The sequence below is a fragment of the Macrosteles quadrilineatus genome, unplaced genomic scaffold (assembly GCF_028750875.1).
Source record: "Macrosteles quadrilineatus isolate MER2022 unplaced genomic scaffold, UCM_ALF_1.0 Scaffold_9__3_contigs__length_116548681, whole genome shotgun sequence".
NCBI classification, from domain to species: Eukaryota; Metazoa; Arthropoda; class Insecta; order Hemiptera; family Cicadellidae; genus Macrosteles; species Macrosteles quadrilineatus.
The window spans coordinates 63,007,509-63,026,984 of NW_026542602.1; positions in this window are offsets into that span (position 1 = coordinate 63,007,509).

A 19,476-nucleotide genomic window follows, 5' to 3' on the forward strand; every position below is an offset into this window, starting at 1 on the left:
CAGAACTTATGCTAACAGCAGCACCGCTGACGGTCTATATTTATGTCTATTTGCTGAATTTATAGCAATAAAAAGTTCCAATTCTGTTTCTGACACCCATCCAAGCACCAGGCTTACCAATTCCTCATCCCAGAGAGCCGACCACCTCGGAGATGCCGTGTAACGAACCCAGCTCTATAAATTAATCCAAGCAGAGCAGAGAGCACTTACTGCTTGTTAACTATCTGCATCTGTTACTTTACTCGTAAATCTGGACAAATGAGCTGCAAAAACTGCGAAACTGCGACCACCGCAGCTGATTGTGGGTAACGAACAGTTGCTATGACGACCATGAACACTAGTTAGCGTTATGTGGCATCATGCTGAAGAGCTCACGATTCTGACAATGTGGAACTTAAGAGGACGGATTTTATTTATCTATCTTCCGTATTTATTTTTGAACTAGTTGTGAAACACGGTAAAACATTTATTTAGGTTCAAGCAATTCCTGCTTTTAGTACAACGCCCATGTATACATTTCGGGATTATAATACTATCATCAGTTCTTAAAAGTTATGAGTCTGCGAAAAAGATGTTTCTTTCGAAAAAGGGAGTGGTGAAGGAAATAGTAAAGGCGACCAGTGTGGAGTTTGGGAATGGATTAATGTATCTGCAATACTAAGACTGCTTTCAGAGTAAACTAATGATTTTCCCCTAGCAAAGCTCGGTCCCCAGGTATTATATCTTAATTTGAGGTACATTAAACTAGAATTACTGCAAGAGTCAAATTTCATCAAATTCAATTTTACTCCTTAGTAATTTGGTATCAATCAATTAAATTTGAAGCTATATTATGTGATTGCTCTGTCTCATTTCCTTTTCTTTCTTACTTTCCTGACTAGAGGGTTTTATTTATCTTCATTTGTAGCACATTGAACCATGAGTACATTAAGTAAGATGTTATTTAAGGAGTCTATTCAAAAAACTATTTCTTTGATTTCGATTGTAGCCAAACAAATAAACCCTGTCTATTTCATTTGACGTATAGTCCATAGTTTTCTCAAATAAATACTATTTCAAATCGCAATGACAAACGTGTCCACCAGAAGTCACCCCTGTACACACCTTTGTCACAGCCACCCCTTATAACGACAACTCTATCTCAGATGCAAATTCACAGATAAATCAAGTACGACAAACAGCTGATAATCCTTCTGTGGTCGCTGCGCTCACTCTCGTATTGTACGAGGATTAGCGAGATTAATTGTGTGAATGTCTCCAGTGACTGTTAATGGTTACCTCATCCTGAGGGAATCAAACGGGAGTCGGGAATCGGGAATCAAAAGATGGGGTGAATCAAGGTGACTTGATAAGCACACTATTGAATGCCGTTGTTAATATTAGTGAGGTTTCATTTTTCGCTAATTTTATGTGTTGAGTATTTGCGATTTAAAGGGTTACTAGGGACATGTAGGGTCATATCAATTATCAATTATTTAAGATGGGGACGCCACTATGTGCGTATTTTAACCCAAATATGAGTGAAGGATGAGTGTATAATGAGTGGCGCGATCTTGTAGTCTTGTTAGTGACTAAGGCATAATTCCCTAAAAAGCTCAAAATAACTTATTTTAATATTTAAACGAACTAAGAATCGAACTATTTATTTGTCAAAATGGATATGCCTGTACACCATATCTTTGTATAAAAAGTCGCTCTGTTTGCTTTGGTTGTTGTTATCTATATGTATGAAATCCAATGTTTGTCCTTTATGTGTTACTAAACGACCATCCGATCGTGATGTAACTTAAGGAAAGTAAATAAGTACTATACCAAATAAACAGTTTTATTAGCTACATTTTGTAATATTTTATGGTTTTAGGGTTCCATTTCCCAGTTGTCGAAGCCAATATTGACAGATGACACGAAAATCTTTGGTTTCGTTTTTGGTTTTCAAAAAGTCTCAATTATAGATAATTTTACCCCTGGTTTTAATGTACAGTGCATTGTAGAGTTAACTGGCTAAGAAGTAAACCACCCTGGCTTGGAAATATAGCGCGATCAACTATATTAATGTTAAAAAAAAATAGCTGTTTATGGCTTCCAGTGCTATTCTTATGGAGAACATTTTACGTGATATCTAAATTTCTTTTAACATTTTTAAATTCCAATATTTTTCCCGCCGTCACGGGATAGAGACCTTTAATTTGAGCCCTCTCCCGTCGTTCTGCTACATCCCAGTCGCCCACAATTTTGATGCAAAGAATCGCCTTACGTAATTAATATACAGGGTGTCCCGTAACTCTCTGGACACTTGTATATAGCGTTATTCCTTAGGTCAAGACAAACACATTTCACTACAGGAACATGGGTCTGTGGTGTCTAGTTTACCGACTGTCGGTATTTATGTGTTTTTTACAAAACAACTAATAACTCCTAAACGGTTTGAGATACAGCTTTGATATTTTGCAAAAATGTTAATCTTATTAAGACCTATTATCGTTAGAAATTACACTAAAAATTCATTAACCGTTTCAAAATGGCGGCCATTTAAAATATTTGATGCCAAATTTCACAAAAACCGTTAACTTTACAAAAAAATTGCAAGAGACAAAAAAGTTAGTAAATTTTATGTAGTTTTCAATGATACCTGATTTGTTAAGATTGGATAAATAATAACAGAGAAATGTCTTCTTTTCTAAACGCATGACCACTTTTCTCCATTTAAACAATGCTAAACAACGTAAAAGGAGTATTAGCATTGTTTAAATGGAGAAAAGTGGTCATACATTTAGAAAACAACACGTTTCTCCGTTATTATTTATCCAATCTTAACAAATCAGGTATCATTTAAAACTACATAAAATTTACAAACATTTTTGTCTCTTGCAATTTTTTTGTAAAGTTAACGGTTTTCGTGAAATTTGGCATCAAATATTTTAAATGGCCGCCTTTTTGAAACGGTTAATGATTTTTTAGTATAATTTCTAACGATAATAGGTCTTAATAAGATTAACATTTTTGCAAAATATCAAAGCTGTATCTCAAACCGTTTAGGAGTTATTAGTTTTTTTTTGTAAAAAACACATAAATACCGACAGTCGGTAAACTAGACACCACAGACCCATGTTCTTATGGTGAAATGTGTTTGTCTTGACCTAAGGAATAACGCTATATACAAGTGTCCAGAGAGTTACGGGACACCCTGTATAGATTGTGAATTCTCATTTCAGCCACTATCATGTGCAATTGTGTCAATTTTGTTAACCACCTATCAATGCTATTAGTGGTACTTATTATTTCTTTCGGGTTTTTTCTTCCTATTTTTACTACTATGCAAATCTCTATGTGGATTCTCTTATGTGGGTTTTTAGCTTTGCTGCGTTCGTGTGGTGTGATTTTCTTATGTTTTAGATAGTGCCTTACTTGAGGTAAAAATCAGATTTTTGGGATCCTGAAACTACTTGAAAACTTTGTTTTTCACACATCATTATAAGTGTCCGTTAATGCTTTAAATAGTTTAGCATAGTAACATTTATACTTGCTTACTTGTTTTCCGGCTTATTATGTTATTTTGATTACTATCCGGTCGTACTGGCTAAATACATGGAAAACATTGATTGCAATGCTAAATACACATGATCAGACTATTTAAACTATAACAACACATCTAAAATCCATTCTTGCAATAGTATTTTTATAGCAAATTTTACATGTATTTGATATTGTAATTAGTATTATTGTTCTCAATCTGTTCCAAACTTTGTTCTGTCATTGATTAGACATTGCACTAATTTACTTACACTAATTTTCGTTTCAACAATAATTGTATCAAACATTAATTTGTATCTAAAAATTAATTCCTTTCCCCAGCATGTATTCCAAACAACACACCCCGATCCCCCCCCATCCGGATTCGCCGATCAATTTCCCACCAAACCTCTTCATTTCACCTGCCACAATTTATTCATCCGATTCCCTCCCCCGATTTACCCATCCCACCGAAATCAATTATACATAACCCAATATCAAATTAACCATACCGGTGTTTAGAAAGCCTACGAGTCCATCTTCCAACCCCGGGGCCAATAGAAAACCGGTACAAAATGATTAACCGTTAATAGAATTTCCGCAACCGTTGATTTGGCTGAGCACGAGCTCTGGTAATTATTTCAAGGGATCATTGATTATGTAAATTCCAGGCCGTGTAATCAGGACGATATCTGATTAGAGGGAGCAATCAGCTGATTATGATTGCTGTTTACCTAAACGACAGATTAGACGGAGAATCAGACGGCCCCGCCCACAGTCAAATTATGCTCATTGCTCAAACGGCGTATTTGATACGAGTTTTGTCTGGATTGCTTCCGCGGCGTTTTTTCTAAGCGGACGATTTAGATTTCAAGTTTCGTCAAAGATTGCCAATATGCGATTAGATGTGGTAATCGAAAGGCTGAGGGAAAATGTTAAGGTCAAAATTATGCACTTCAATACTCTTTTTTAGATGTCATAGGACGCTAGGCACGAGCCTGGGATTGCTTTTCACATTACTCCTGGCTAGACCTAGGGGTTGCGGCATTATCGCTTAGATAAAATCCTTTGGTGACCTGTCGGGGATCGAACCCGGGACCTCAGGGACTGAAGTCCCGCGCTCTAACCACTACGCCAGCTCGCTCCCCCTTATACTCGCTTACTGCAATATTCCTTAGACTGAAAATCGTCTTATAATATATGATAAACAGAATATTATCTAGGAAACCCTAGAAGACTTCAAACAGCAATTCAAGCAGTGAAATCACAATATACCAAACGATACAACTCTAAATAACAAAACAATACAAGACTACATTCTCACACGATCAAAACATTCATAATCCCTCAATCCCGAATTCACAGATTAACCAAGTTCAACCGGATCCTAAACGGTCCATGATTAACGGGCCTATAAGTCACATAAATAACCACGGGTTAACCAATCTTGTCCCCAAACACTCAGTTAATCATGGTCCTATTCCGAAGTAGATCGTCCAGTGTCGCTAAGCCTCGGCGGTGTCGTCAAAGACTCTACTTCTACATTCCATCTCCAGTGTCTTCTGATAGGTATAAATAGGTCCGGCCTAACAAGGTTACAAGCAGTTAGGGTAGTTTTATCGCGGGAATATTCAAATTTGGGCGCCAGTAAAGATTGTGCTGAAGGGCGTCGGGACAGTTTGTTGATTTATGGTAATTTGGAAACTCCGATTTTTTCTAATCGTCAGAACAAAGGTTGACGTGTTTGATATAAGTCCTGGCTACCTTGAAAGTTTGGTCACCTTTTATAGTTGTTTTTTATTTATTTATTTTGTTACAAATTTCTCTTAGCTACAGTTTAGTTACAAATGGGGAAAATATTAACATTTTACGTTAATTTCTTTCACTAAGAGGAGTGCGTATACATTATACTTGTTTATTAGTTTTCTACCTATTTACATCTCTGGGTAAAATATAATTTAAACGTATAAATTCAGTTGGGACTACCATTGTTAGTAAGTAATTTTTATTTTTAAGTAATAATCTTAAAGTACTAATATTTTTACCTATTTTATAAAGAGTATACATTAAATTAAATTTGTCATACATAAATTAGTTATTATGAATTAATGAGTTTGAATTTATATAACTTTAAACTGGTTTGAAATCAATTCTTCATTGACAGGGGAATAACTGGTCCAAATATTATGCTTACATAGTTTCAATCGATGATACTTTTAATTATGTGCTTGAAATCTCCATTAAATGTTGTCATATTTCTATTTATATAAAAACCATTTTAGAGATTTCAATACATTGTGTTACGTGTCTTATAAAACATCTTACATATTTTAAAAGCTCGACAAAAAGCCTCTCCGATGAAAAACTCACCTCTTTTACAAACTTAATATCTTTATTTGAGAAAAATCAATCGACATTCGAACAATCTTAAACACAAATCTAAGAAACCTAACGATAAAAAAACACTTGACCTTGTAATCGTAACACTAGTGAAACACCGAGAGTGAACCACTTGCATTGTTACAACTTACAACATCTGCTGCTGGGAATGGGAACTGGCTTGCGAACTAGAACCAAGGGCAAGGCTATGGGATAGACACGACATTAACCTCCGATCTGTAAATGGACCATCTTGATATGTCGACCTGTCGCCGTCATATTGATCTCTCTGGTGAAATCTGTATGGAGTAAGTAGTAGGAGATCTTGATACAGAAACTGAGGGTGTTCGATGTAGGCTAGGTTAGGTTAGGTTAAGGTTAGGTTGTGTTTGGTTAGATTAGATTACTTTAGGTTAGGTTAGGCTAGGTTGGATTAGGCTAGGTTAGGTTATGTTAGATTAGTTTAGGTTAGGTTAGGCTTGGTTAGGATAGGTTAGGCTAGGTTGGATTAGGCTAGGTTAGGTTAGTTTAGGTAAGGTTAGGTTAGGTTAGGTTAGTTTAAGTTAGGTTAGGTTAGTTCAGGTTAGGCTAGCCTTTAACGAGCCCAACCATTGTTGCATAGACATGAGATTATTTTATGTAATGTTGTACCTTTTTTTTATGCCACTAAGCTACTAGTAGGTATGTTCTAGTTTTTAGTGTAAACATAAATACTATAACTAATGACTACTCTATACCTGTTACTAACTTCTCAAAACCTTGTTTTACGGTTGTGTGGAATTTTTTTTCTAATTTTGTTACAATTTGTTAAAAAATTAGTATTTTCATTATCACAAGGATTGCTTTCAATCTTTAAAAATCGTACTGTTAAGGCAGATGGAATTTTGTAATGTTTCTATCGAAAACCAGGACACTTTTTGTTTTATGGTCTGAGGTGTATAGTTTTCCATATGATAAAATATAAAACAATGGTTGTTTGAGCAGCATGAAAATTTCATGTAAGGTCAGATCACTTTACATGAATAGCCTTAATACATCTTCAATAACCATTTCACCTCTTAAAAGCCCCAACCAAAAAGTAGAATCTCATCTTCTTCAAATTTGGAAACCCCAAGTTATCCCACATCTGTAACTTGATTGCCCCGACCCTTCAACTTAAGCCCCATTCATAACCTTGTCAAATGATATGCAAACAGATAAACTCGCCGTTTTATTGGGCCGGCCTAAAACAATATTATACCCGGTAGAGCGCCGGTCATCATAAAGCAGGCTCGAGCGGCAGGACACTGGCCGTCTCGTAAACTGGGACCCTAGGCTAAACCCCCGAAACGACATCGTTATTTATCCAAACTATAAAAGCGGCCAGAAATATAGTTCCGTTTAATCAGATATTGACCTGTAACTCAAGATTAGGGGGTCAGACGTCATTTGTATTCAAATCGTTTTAATAAAATCAGACTCCGCGACTGACGGGATGAGAGCCCGAGGAGAAACTTGAAAACGGAAACTTCTTGAGATGGGTAAGTCAAATAAGCTTAAGAAGGCACCTCATATATCGAGTAAAACACTCTTATTCTTAAAATTAAACATTAGATCGTCCAGGTGCTTAGAGGGTTAGTGCCAGATAACTCGCAGACAGTGTCAAAGTTCGTAAAACGGTGTTATTCTCCTCCATAACCAAGATTTTCTCAACCACCATCACCTGGCACAAGTCCCTTCTGAGGTTGGTTTTACTGTACTTGTATCTTGACTGTACTCAAAACTGTTGTAGTTATTTACGCTAGAATTATCAAAACGTCCTGTAAAAACCGTTTAACGTCATATTGTTATTTTAATAATGATGTTCTAAACAATAATGTAAAAAAAATCAAAACTAAATATCATGTAAATCCGTCTCTTTCCACAGCAATAGAAATACAGTGTGTAAATTAAGTCTGGCACACATTTTTTATCTTTTTTTTTGGTAGATAGAAGAAATCAATTTGCGGGACTGATTAATAACAAATGTTGGGCACTTTTTACAAATTTTGAAAATAAAAATTCCCTTAAGGGCAAGGGGGGGTAGGGGGTAACTAAAGATTTTCAAATGACAACCCCCATCTTGTGACCCCTCATTTTAAAGGTCATTGGAAGACAAATCCAAATATGTGTCTGAAATTTTTTTTTTTTGCACCCTATCAAAGATGGTGGTTTAAAATGTACTTAGGGTTGAACGGGTAAATTAGGTATGGCACACATTTCTTATCTTTTTTACTCTTTGTAGATAGAAGGAATTAATTTGCGGGACTGAGTAAGAACAAATGTTTGGCACTTTTTCATAATTTTGAAAAAAAATCCCCTTAAGGGTAAGGTGGGGGTGGGGGGTAACTAAAAGATTTCAAATGACAACCCCCATCTTGTGACCCCTCATTTTAAAGGTATTTGAAAGACAAATTTAACGATGTGTCTGAAAAATTTTTTTTTGCATCCTGTCTAATATGGCGGCTTAAAATGTACTAAGGGTTGAACGGGTGAATTAAGTCCGAAACAAATTAAAAATTTTTCAGACACATCGTTAAATTTGTCTTCCAAATACCTTTAAAATGAGGGGTCACAAGATGGGGGTTGTCATTTGAAAATTTTTAGTTACCCCCCACACCCACCTTACCCTTAAGGGGAATTTTTTTCAAAATTATGCCAAAAAGTGCCAAACATTTGTTCTTACTCAGTCCCGCAAATTAATTCCTTCTAATCTACAACAAATTTAACGATGTGTCTGAAAATTTTTTTTTTGCATCCTGTCTAATATGGCGGCTTAAAATGTACTAAGGGTTGAACGGGTGAATTAAGTCCGAAACAAATTAAAAATTTTTCAGACACATCGTTAAATTTGTCTTCCAAATACCTTTAAAATGAGGGGTCACAAGATGGGGGTTGTCATTTGAAAATTTTTAGTTACCCCCCACACCCACCTTACCCTTAAGGGGAATTTTTTTCAAAATTATGCCAAAAAGTGCCAAACATTTGTTCTTACTCAGTCCCGCAAATTAATTCCTTCTAATCTACAAAGAGTAAAAAAGATAAGAAATGTGTGCCATATCTAATTTACCCGTTCACCCCTAAGTACATTTTAAACCACCATCTTGGATAGGGTGCAAAATTTTTTTTTCAAACACATGTTTGGATTTGTCTTCCAATGACCTTTAAAATGAGGGGTCACAAGATGGGGGTTGTCATTTGAAAATTTTTAGTTACCCCCTACCCCCCCTTGCCCTTAAGGGAATTTTTATTTTCAAAATTTGTAAAAAGTGCCTAACATTTTTTATTAGTCAGTCCCGCAAATTGATTTCTTCTATCTACTACAGAAAAAAAGATAAAAAATGTGTGCCAGACTTAATTTACACACTGTATATACCTACATTAATGTTGTACAGTACTATTATTATCCACAATGCATATAGAGCTGTTTAGTTTTTTTTTTTTTTTTTTGTCATTTTAAGTATTTATTGCGTATGTCAGTTTTTCCAAGTTTTAAACAAATGTGATAAACCAGATTTCATTCACATATTATCGATTAATATATTAAGACCTGTATATATTAAGACCTGTAGTTTAACGCTTATTTTCAATCGATCGCAATTTTACCATAAAAATATGAAGGAAAATGAAAAGGAATCCAAAGTTCTTACGCACAAATTAAATTACCGGAACTACACGAAATCATCTACTTTAATTCCTCCTAAGAATGCCATCGTTCAACAATCATCCGTTTGTTGAAAGACCAAACCGTTTACCCGACATCACCCATTCTCGTCAGAAGTTTCCCATAAGCTCAATGTCTAGTTTCATGGCATTCTTCAGTTGGAGTAATCTACAATAATTGTAGCCATTGGCGCAGCTGCATCTCTACAAGTGTAGCCGCCTTCTACCTAAGTCGCTCGGGCACTTCATGATCTACATTTTGTATTGTAAATCTTAGTAGTGATTTATGTCTGCTCACCTGACCCGAGGGTTCGGATCCTTTGAACCAGCTGTAAAGAGAATAGTTGAGACGCTAAGTGAAATTCATTGTCCATCCGTCTGCTGTTAGTGTCTGTTCTTATAGTTGTGAACATCAAGCGGGATATAGATGTCTAGAGGTTCAAAGCTAAATTGACCTGATTGCACGATGTGCTGCTTTGTTCTCGAATATGTAGAACGATCAGATGAGTTTCAAACAATCGGCAAACAACGCGTTCCCGGATATCTGTCATCGTAAAGTAATAAGTGAGGTTATAACATAGAACTGTCTGGATTATCGTCTTAGGTAATGTTTGATACATACAGTATTAGAGACATGGTGACAACAGACCAATAACACAGTTCAGAGACGCAGTATCAGTTCTACCACGCGTTCAAGTCCCCAGAAAATTAAATTTCCCTATAGACTGTTGCTGCTTCAAACAATTTTTCCTCTCCTCAGCAAAGCTCGGTCCCCAGACACCAGTGTATGTAAACATGATACGGTAGGAACCATATGACTGTTTATGCAACAAACACGTCCTAGCAAAGCTCGGTCCCCAGACACTAGTGGACATGTAACCAGGGTACGGTACGAATCCATATGATTGTTTATGCAACAAACACGTCCTAGCAAAGCTCGGTCCCCAGACACTGGTGCCCATGGAACCAGGTTACAGTAGGAGTCTAAGTCTAAATGACTGTTGATCATTTAAAATGTTTTCTCCTCCTCAACAAACCTTGGTCCCCAGACACTAGTGCACATAGGGTAGGAATCTACGCCTAGATGACTGTGGACCCTCTAAACATGTTTTCTCCTCCTCAGCAAAGCCTGGTCCCCAGACACTAGTGCACATAGGGTAGGAATCTACGCCTAGATGACTGTGGACCCTCTAAACATGTTTTCTCCTCCTCAGCAAAGCCTGGTCCCCAGACACTAGAGCACATGTAACCAGGTTACAGTAGGAGGATGACTGTTTATTTTCGCAATGAACATGCCTTCTTAGCTAAGCTCGGTCCCCAGACACTAGTGGACATGTAACCAGGGTACGGTACGAATCCATATGATTGGTTATGCAACATACACGTCCTAGCAAAGCTCGGTCCCCAGACACTAGTGGACATGTAACCAGGTTACGGAACGAATCCATATGATTGTTTATGCAACAAACACGTCCTTGCAAAGCTCGGTCCCCAGACACTAGTGGCCATGTAACCAGGGTACGGTACGAATCGATATGATTGTTTATGCAACAAACACGCCCTTACAAAGCTCGGTCCCCAGACACTGGTGCACATGTAACCAGGTTACAGTAGGAGTCTAAGTCTGACTGTTGATCGTCTAAAATGTTTTCTCCTCCTCTACAAACCTTGGTCCCCAGACACTAGTGCACATAGGGTAGGAATCTACGCCTAGATGACTGTGGACCCTCTAAACATGTTTTCTCCTCCTCAGCAAAGCCTGGTCCCCAGACACTAGTGCACATGTAACCAGGTTACAGTAGGAAGATGACTGTTTATTTTCGCAGCAAACATGCCTTCTTAGCCAAGCTCGGTCCCCAGATACTAGTACATGTAACCAGGGTACGAAACGAATCCATATACCTGTTTATGCAACAAACACGTCCTAGCAAAGCTCGGCCCCCATACACTAGTGCACATGTAACCAGGTTACGGTAGGAATCTAGATGACTGTTGCTGCGAAAGTACGGCGCCCTTGGGGCAGTTCTCACACTCAGTTATACAACCGTAATCATAGGCTGTCTCACTAAGTGTGTGGGTGTATCGGATAGCTCGGCCGGATGTTTGTATTAGACATTCTCGACGTCTTTATTTACATGTTATTCGAATTATAAAGACACAAACTCTAGAAATAAAATAGTTTCGCAATGCAGTGGCTGACATCACAGAAAACCCTGTGTATTTTAAAGGATTCCCTCTTTTAGTTTCAACACGAGTGACATGGTTCATTTGAGGACATTAATCGATTTTAGGGGAAGTTGTACGAATCCCTTTAAATTTTATGGGTGTGCCAGGGGTAAACAACCTCCCTTCGGGGTAAAAATGTCCTCACAAATGCTATAATTTTAATTATTTTATAGATTCAAATACGAGGTTACGTCTTATTTAGAGTAAAGGTTAGGTTAGGTAAGGTTGCATTATACATTTCCTAGATTCTATGTAAATATATATGTATATATATTGTTTTGAACGCTGGGTTTTACTTCACTCGCATTTTCAGAGGATGTTTCAATACTAAAAATCTGTCATAAATGAGCAGTATATTTACAACCGACAGTTTATGCAAAACTTACGAGTGATTACAAAATAAATCAGAAATACATGTTTAATCAAAAATATATTAGTGTCAAACATAGGTAAAGTAATTTTCTCGAGAGCCCAGTTGCTACAGGGCTCACCGTCAAATCTGAAGGTCGCTGGTTCAAGTCCAAGCGATGGTGTACACAGTTGTAAATTTTCATTGGGCCCTCAATTAATGATGCTACTAAATAAACGGCTAACCTTAGGTAATAAAAAGGCTAGGGTTAAAAAAGTCCCATTTAAAAAAAACTTAAATAGTCCAATGGTGTATATAAAAAAACAATCAAACAAAAAACGGCTAGGGTCGTCGTTAATTTACAGAGCCTATTTTGTACTCAAAAACGCATTCCAGAAAGACAATTCTTTCAGTCCCCACTAAAAATCAAGCTACAATTCATCTTATTAAATTTATCTCTTTTATATCTTTTATAATTTTTTATTCTTTTTTTATTTATCTCTTTTACATGACTCTGTGTTTGCAGCCCTAGTCTAATCTGTCCAATCATTAATGCCTCAAGAATCCACACGTCGAGTTTACAGTCGCCATTTTGTGCCTGTAGTTAGCATAAATCAGTATAAAATCCGCATAACCCCCTGCATAGAACACTTCATGTTTTATCGATGATTTCACCATTTACTGAGGAATCTAAGCATCTAAGGGATGTACATTGTACAAGTAGTCGTCGTTCAACGAAAGAAATAAGGCTTCCACGATCACCCTTAATCAATAAGCATCATACTGGCAGGATCTCAAGGTGAATTGCTAACCAATTTATTCCTACTTATTCCCCTACAAAATCACTAGCAGATATAACAAACCCATCGCAGTGATAGGATAACTTTTATTTGAACTTACAATTATGTTTGTTTGATATTTATCTCACGTACAATATATCTCAACAACTGTTTACTTAATTTAACTTGCAAATACGTCAGCTACTACTAAACTAGCAAGATCTGGAGGTAAATTGCTAATTATATTCTCTCAACCTTTTCCTCGACCAAACCACAAGCAAAAATGTCCTGTTTGCACCACAAGATGCTGTAGTACTAAACATAAGTTACTTATCTGAATGCACGAGTTTACTCTTTATCAATTCTTTTACGTTTCCCTTACAGAAACAACGTGACCTTTTTTTACTTAGAACAAAATACCCGCACTACAGGGCGGGCATTAATTGCGCCAACTGACCTGAGTCAGGTAGTCGGGTATTCCTGAATTGCACCAACTACTCCAAGGAGCCACCCGATACGTTCCTTAACTAAGCCAAGTGGCGGCCCTCTTTCACTGTATAATTAAGTAGGTTAGGTTATGTTAGGTTATATTATATTAGGTTAGATTAGATTAGATTAGGTTAGGATGACACGTAACCAGGTTGTTCCTTCTGCCGGCAACTCACCCCTACCTGGCTTGGGCTTGGCGCAACCAAGGAACAGTTTTTGGACTTTTTAAGGGCTTGGCGCAATTAATGCACACTACACATATACATTAGACTATAATATGATGGGACCTATTTCCCGACCTTCTACCTGAGTCTGGCCAAGGTAGCTGCTATAAGTGACTTATCTAGATTATGCATACATTTCCACTTCATGAATTCTTTTGCATTTCCCTCATAAAAAAAAAAACAAACGACAACCTTTAACATAGAAACAATCTGCACTACTTATACACATCAGACTATAGTATGTATGATGGCATCTGTCTTCTCAACCTACATCTACCGGCTGGTAAACCATTGGACACTCCATGTACACGGAGACAAGTTACAACACACAGACTATATGATCTCCAAATTGCCAACCTTTCCAACGTCTTCTCCGACCGCAAGCAACAATGTTCCGCCAGTTTCCACCGCAAGCAGATACACATCCAGTTCCAGCGCTCCAGCGTTCCATCGTTCCAGCGTTCCAGCGTTGCATGTCCGGTGCTCACGCACAGCATTAGGCTGGACGTCAGTTTATAGCGATATCTTGTTCATATTAAACAACGCACGCTAGGATGCTGTTGCTGACCCACGTCTCAATCAAAACCGCGCTATATCACGCGATTCTGATTGTATAATCAAAGAGTTCATTGCAGGAACATCTCGTTTCGTGTCGAGATGAACACGATCGCGGCGTGGACTCATTACAAAATGGTTCACGCGTGTGTGTATTTATTGTAGGTAGTTTGGACTATTTATAGAATGTATATGTATAGGAAATAAGAATACGGAAATATGTTGCTCCTTTGGTTTATCAAGAGTATTATTACCACTTATGTTGAATTTTAAATTAATTTTTGTACTCATGGGAAATTTGCTCGGATATCGTTTGATCACTTATATAGTGGTTAAGGGGTGGAGATAAAATATACCATACAAGGACCAAAATAGTAGTTCATTAAACCATACATAATGAATATTTAAAAGCATGATGAATTGACTTTATAATATTTAGGGGTGTAGTTTAAAAGTTGGCTGTTATGCCTGCTATTAAATAAATTAATATTTTCCATGTAGATAAAATAGGTTAGTTATTATTTAAAAGTGGTTCCAAATGTTTTAGAGTCATAGATGGATTAACTCTTATCATATTTTAATGCAAAAACCCATTGCACCTTGAAAATGGTGGCAACTCAGAAGATACTAAAATAATAAATTAAATGATATTTTGGTAAATAAATACAAAAAATAAATATTTATATATATATTTATAAAGTAAATAAATATTTTGATAAATACAGTTATAAACCGTAAATAGTTAAGTTATATTGTTTCGTAGTTTACTAGTAACAAAAATCATGCGTCTAATCACAAGTAAACCGTATATACAAATAATAAATCTATAATTTATCACATCCCTAGCATCAGCAGCATTGAGGATATTGGTTGGTATCTACAAAAATCTAAAATGCTTTAAAATGTTGATTTTTTATTTTTTGAGGAAATTTAAACAATCATTTATGTAAGTAAAAATGAAGACCCGACGTTAAATATTTTATGATATACAAATAAGAATAAGAATAAGAAAGTTTATTGCCGTTGACCAGGTTGTATACAGGAATAGGCATTGTCAAATTACATTATACAGAATATCAATATCAATATCAACAAGTATGTTATATCTATAGCTAACAAAGATTGAGAATTCCTAACTTACAGTGTGAATGATTCCATTGTAATTTTATGTTTCAAAAAGTCCTTGACTGAATAGAAAGGATTTGCTACAAGCCAGCTATGAATTTTGGATTTGAAAAGAGAAATAGATCTTCTATAAGTTGAAAACCTAAGAAAAAAAATAACCCTACAACCTGTCATAAAGTAACACTTTATATCAACTCGAGCATGTCTTTTTAAACAGCTGTGCAAAAAAGTGGCAAAAAACTAACTAAAACTAAAAATACCCTGCTTTGGTTTAGATATTTTAAACTTGTGTCCTTCATTACCAAATCTGTGTTCACAAAACTTTGATTAAGGGTGAAACTTTTACAACCCAAAATATTATGACTTCTAACAAACACTAATATTACTTTAAAAATTGACGACCAATAAAGTTTGCCCATTAAAACTATTTTCTAACTTGTTGTTTTTTGTGTCTTTAGAAAGATTTACCCAGTTGACGTTACAGCAAAAATCGAATACCCGCACAGAAGTGTCCCAAGTCTTTAACATGATTTACAGTGGTTTAGGCAACTAACGACCTGGGCATCTGTGGAAGCCGAGGCAATAATATAATGGGTTTACGAGCGCACCCAACCTGTATATTTATCCTCCGTTTTTGGCAGGGTCAACCCCCGTACAATGTAGTGTTCGAGTTACAGTTTCAAGAACATAAAATATGGGTCTTGTACCTCGCCGGCCGAAACTGGACCAGTGCTCTTTAAGGGAAGACCCGAATTTACGGAGATGAGCTCAACCATAATTTTGAAGTAGCCTCGCTTTCTTTTTGGGTGAATTTATCGTGTGTGGTCTTCAGGATGTAACAGCTGTTTGCTGTTTTTGTGATTGCTGATTTTTTGGACAAACATTTGTTGTGTAAGTGTTAATGGCTTGGATTATACGCAAAATTAATAGGTTAAACCATTTCAACGTGTTTTTGTACCCTCTCTAACATTTGCATAAAATTTAGTTATAAAATAGGCATTATGCAGGGTAGATCTAATAACAATATACTGTACTTCATTTTCCCAATAGTAAAATATAGTTACTCTAACCATACAAATTATGTTGTTAGTTAATTTCTTACGACATGAATAGTAGTGCAAAGAATCCGAAAATCATTAACATTTAATTCTATATATACCACAGTATGTCCACAGTAAAATGTTTAACTCCGAATACTGGTTTTATGAGTCAAAACAAAACAGGAATAAAGAATTACATTTTTCTATGCATCGTGGATATTTGCTGATTTGTTTTTAGTATTCAAAATGTATATCTTTAAATTATTAAAGATATTTTTATGAAATTTAGCATAAGATTTTGAGTAGCAATAAATTTTATTCTTGATTTTTGTTTAAATAAGACCCACAAAACCACTTACCGGAGTTCGGCTGTTTATTTAGGGGACACCCTGTATACAATTAGGTTAACTCCAAATATGTACTTTTCCTGTTATTTAAGTATACCTTTTGGCTATGTATTTTGTACTTACGTTTTTGATTAAAACGTTTAAGAGGTGTGTAATTTCATGATGCAATTTCACCCTAATTTTCATAATTGTATATTAAAAGTCAGATATTATTTCATGCTGGTTAAGTAGTATAAAAATATACATCGTTTTTCTCAATGTTAAAATATTTTTAAGTAATTTTCATTTAAATCTTAAATGTATATCTAAGTTATTAACATCATGAGTAGTACTGTAGAGCAGTTTAATAAAAAATAAATTTTTGTTTGCCCTTAAGTATCACAAACTTAATAATTGAACTTGGATCTTGTAACAAACACCTGGTATATACATTTATTTCAAACATATCGTCACAGTAAATACAATAGTGGCTATAATAAATTATATCGATACCAAATAACAATTTGTTTTCAATAACAAATCAGTAGCTTATTCATCACACTTCGCGATGGGTCCAACATTATGCGTATCACAGTTTGTTAAAAGAAGAGCTTGTTATATACGCCCTAAAGCCCAGTGAGTGTGTGTGGGCTTAAATAAATCGAGCTACTGAAATTCGTTACAGCTGTTAATGCTTCCAAACCAGGTGATTCATAGAGATCATTTCCTGTCTATAAGTTCTTTACATTGCATTTTTGATTTAAGTAAAATTTTCTTCCCGTTATTGTTGGTAGATAGCAGGATTTTAATAACGTAAAAAGGAGGAGAACGGCCTGAAAATATGTTCAAAATATGCGTTTTATGTCACAAAACTGTATATTCGTATTTGAGTAATTTCGTCAAAGTAATTCACGGTATTTCGTGTGAAATTTAAAACTTCTGACGAACTCCACAATGAGGAATTTGTAAATATCAGCTGACTTTCCGATCTGATGAAGTGTTCAATTTGCAGCATTAAACAGCTGTTGTCGTTCGAAGTACACGTGATCGTTAAACAATGCAACAATGAATTTAAATCGATTACTTCCCTCAATACCTTCGACCTTTTACACAGTTATTAAGTGTAATAGATCTACAGCTGATTTCCTCGACCTCATCTGACTTTTACCAAGGAATAAAAAGTAACTAGTATTTTAGCCCCACAGCTGTTGAAATTTGTTTTCGTTGCAATATTTACAAAACTAACTTACTTGTGTAACAATTTTCCACATCCGCGTTCCGACAACCACCTTGTGTAGTCTCCAACCACAACAAAACATCAAGACCTACAACAGTAATTGGCCTTGAGCTTATAAAATGCAAACCTAGGTCTAATAAGACGCTAATTGAGGCGGTATAAACAGTTTGAAGGACAAACCACGAGATTCCGTCCCATCTCTACCAGTAATGGTAGCCAATCTCTTTACATCCTTAGATACGAGCTAGGTCACAGTGCAAGGATAAGGTTAATCGGAACACTATTGACACTGAGATAATCAGTCCGGTTCTAAGGAAAATGTCGAGAAATATGGGGTTAGTTTGAATGCTATTGGATGAATGCTACAAGATCGTTTTATCTCGTAGAAGCTGATTCACTGGCCATTTATTTAGAATGCCTGCAACAGTAATTTTCAAACGGTTCATTTAGTTTTTGACGTGTTTTGTTGTCGTGTGACCTTTAGAACATATACTGATGATGACGGGACGATCTTGAAGTAGCCAAGGGACAAGAGGACCCTAGTCAGTTCTACTACTCGTTCTTACCTAACATCGTCTCCTTATTATAGTTTGTATGATGGATCCTGTCCCATGAACCTTCAATGTACCTGGTGACTGGCCCAGGCCAGGTAGAAGGAATGTCAGGAGACAGGTACAGTACCATTTTATGGATTATAAAAGTATCATTAGGTACTTACTTAATACCTAACTGACATAGGTCAATAACCACAAAATATCGTAGACTAATATAACAATAATGTATTCAATTTTATTTGTGGTATCAGGATCTTCAGGTTAATTTAAATGTTTAATCATACTATTTCATAATACGTCAATTTTACGTTTAGTACTTGTTTTAGAATCAACCAATTAGAATGGCGTATAGTTATATGAAATCAATTTTAATTTCTTTAGTTAGACATTTTTTTACATTTTTGCTAATCCTGAAATCCCGTAGTATCCTATGACCACACTTATCCACAAATCGAATTATCTTTTACTGGTAGCCTACTTAACTACAATATGAAACGACAGGGGCAATTAAAACAGATTTACAAGATGTACGGCTGTAAAATTACTATGATTGATAACATTTGGTTTTTATTATTTTTCTAATTACGAAAATCTCCAAACTTTCATTACGATACGTGGTCAGCTACGACGATACAATTATTCCATCCTCTTTACATCTGTCCACAAGTTCCAGTGCGCCTGGGGCGGCAGAACACACACAATCCCGTCCTCAATTACCAGTGAAATTTGAAAACGACATTACCCACGAGCGAGTAATAGTTTGTAGCCACAGTAGTCGAGCTACAGTAGACTATTTACCTGGTAATTTGATGCAGACCTTGACAGAGGCAGTGAATTACGGGTAATTGCAATTGTAATTGTAATTGATATGAGTGGAGGAGTCACGACGCGGGCTGGAGACGGCTACAATTAGCAAGACGACACGTGCGGCGCTCCTTGCGGTCGAATGGGGAACTAAACTGAAGCTAGAAACTGCGTCGGCGCCGTGACCGCCCCGCGGAG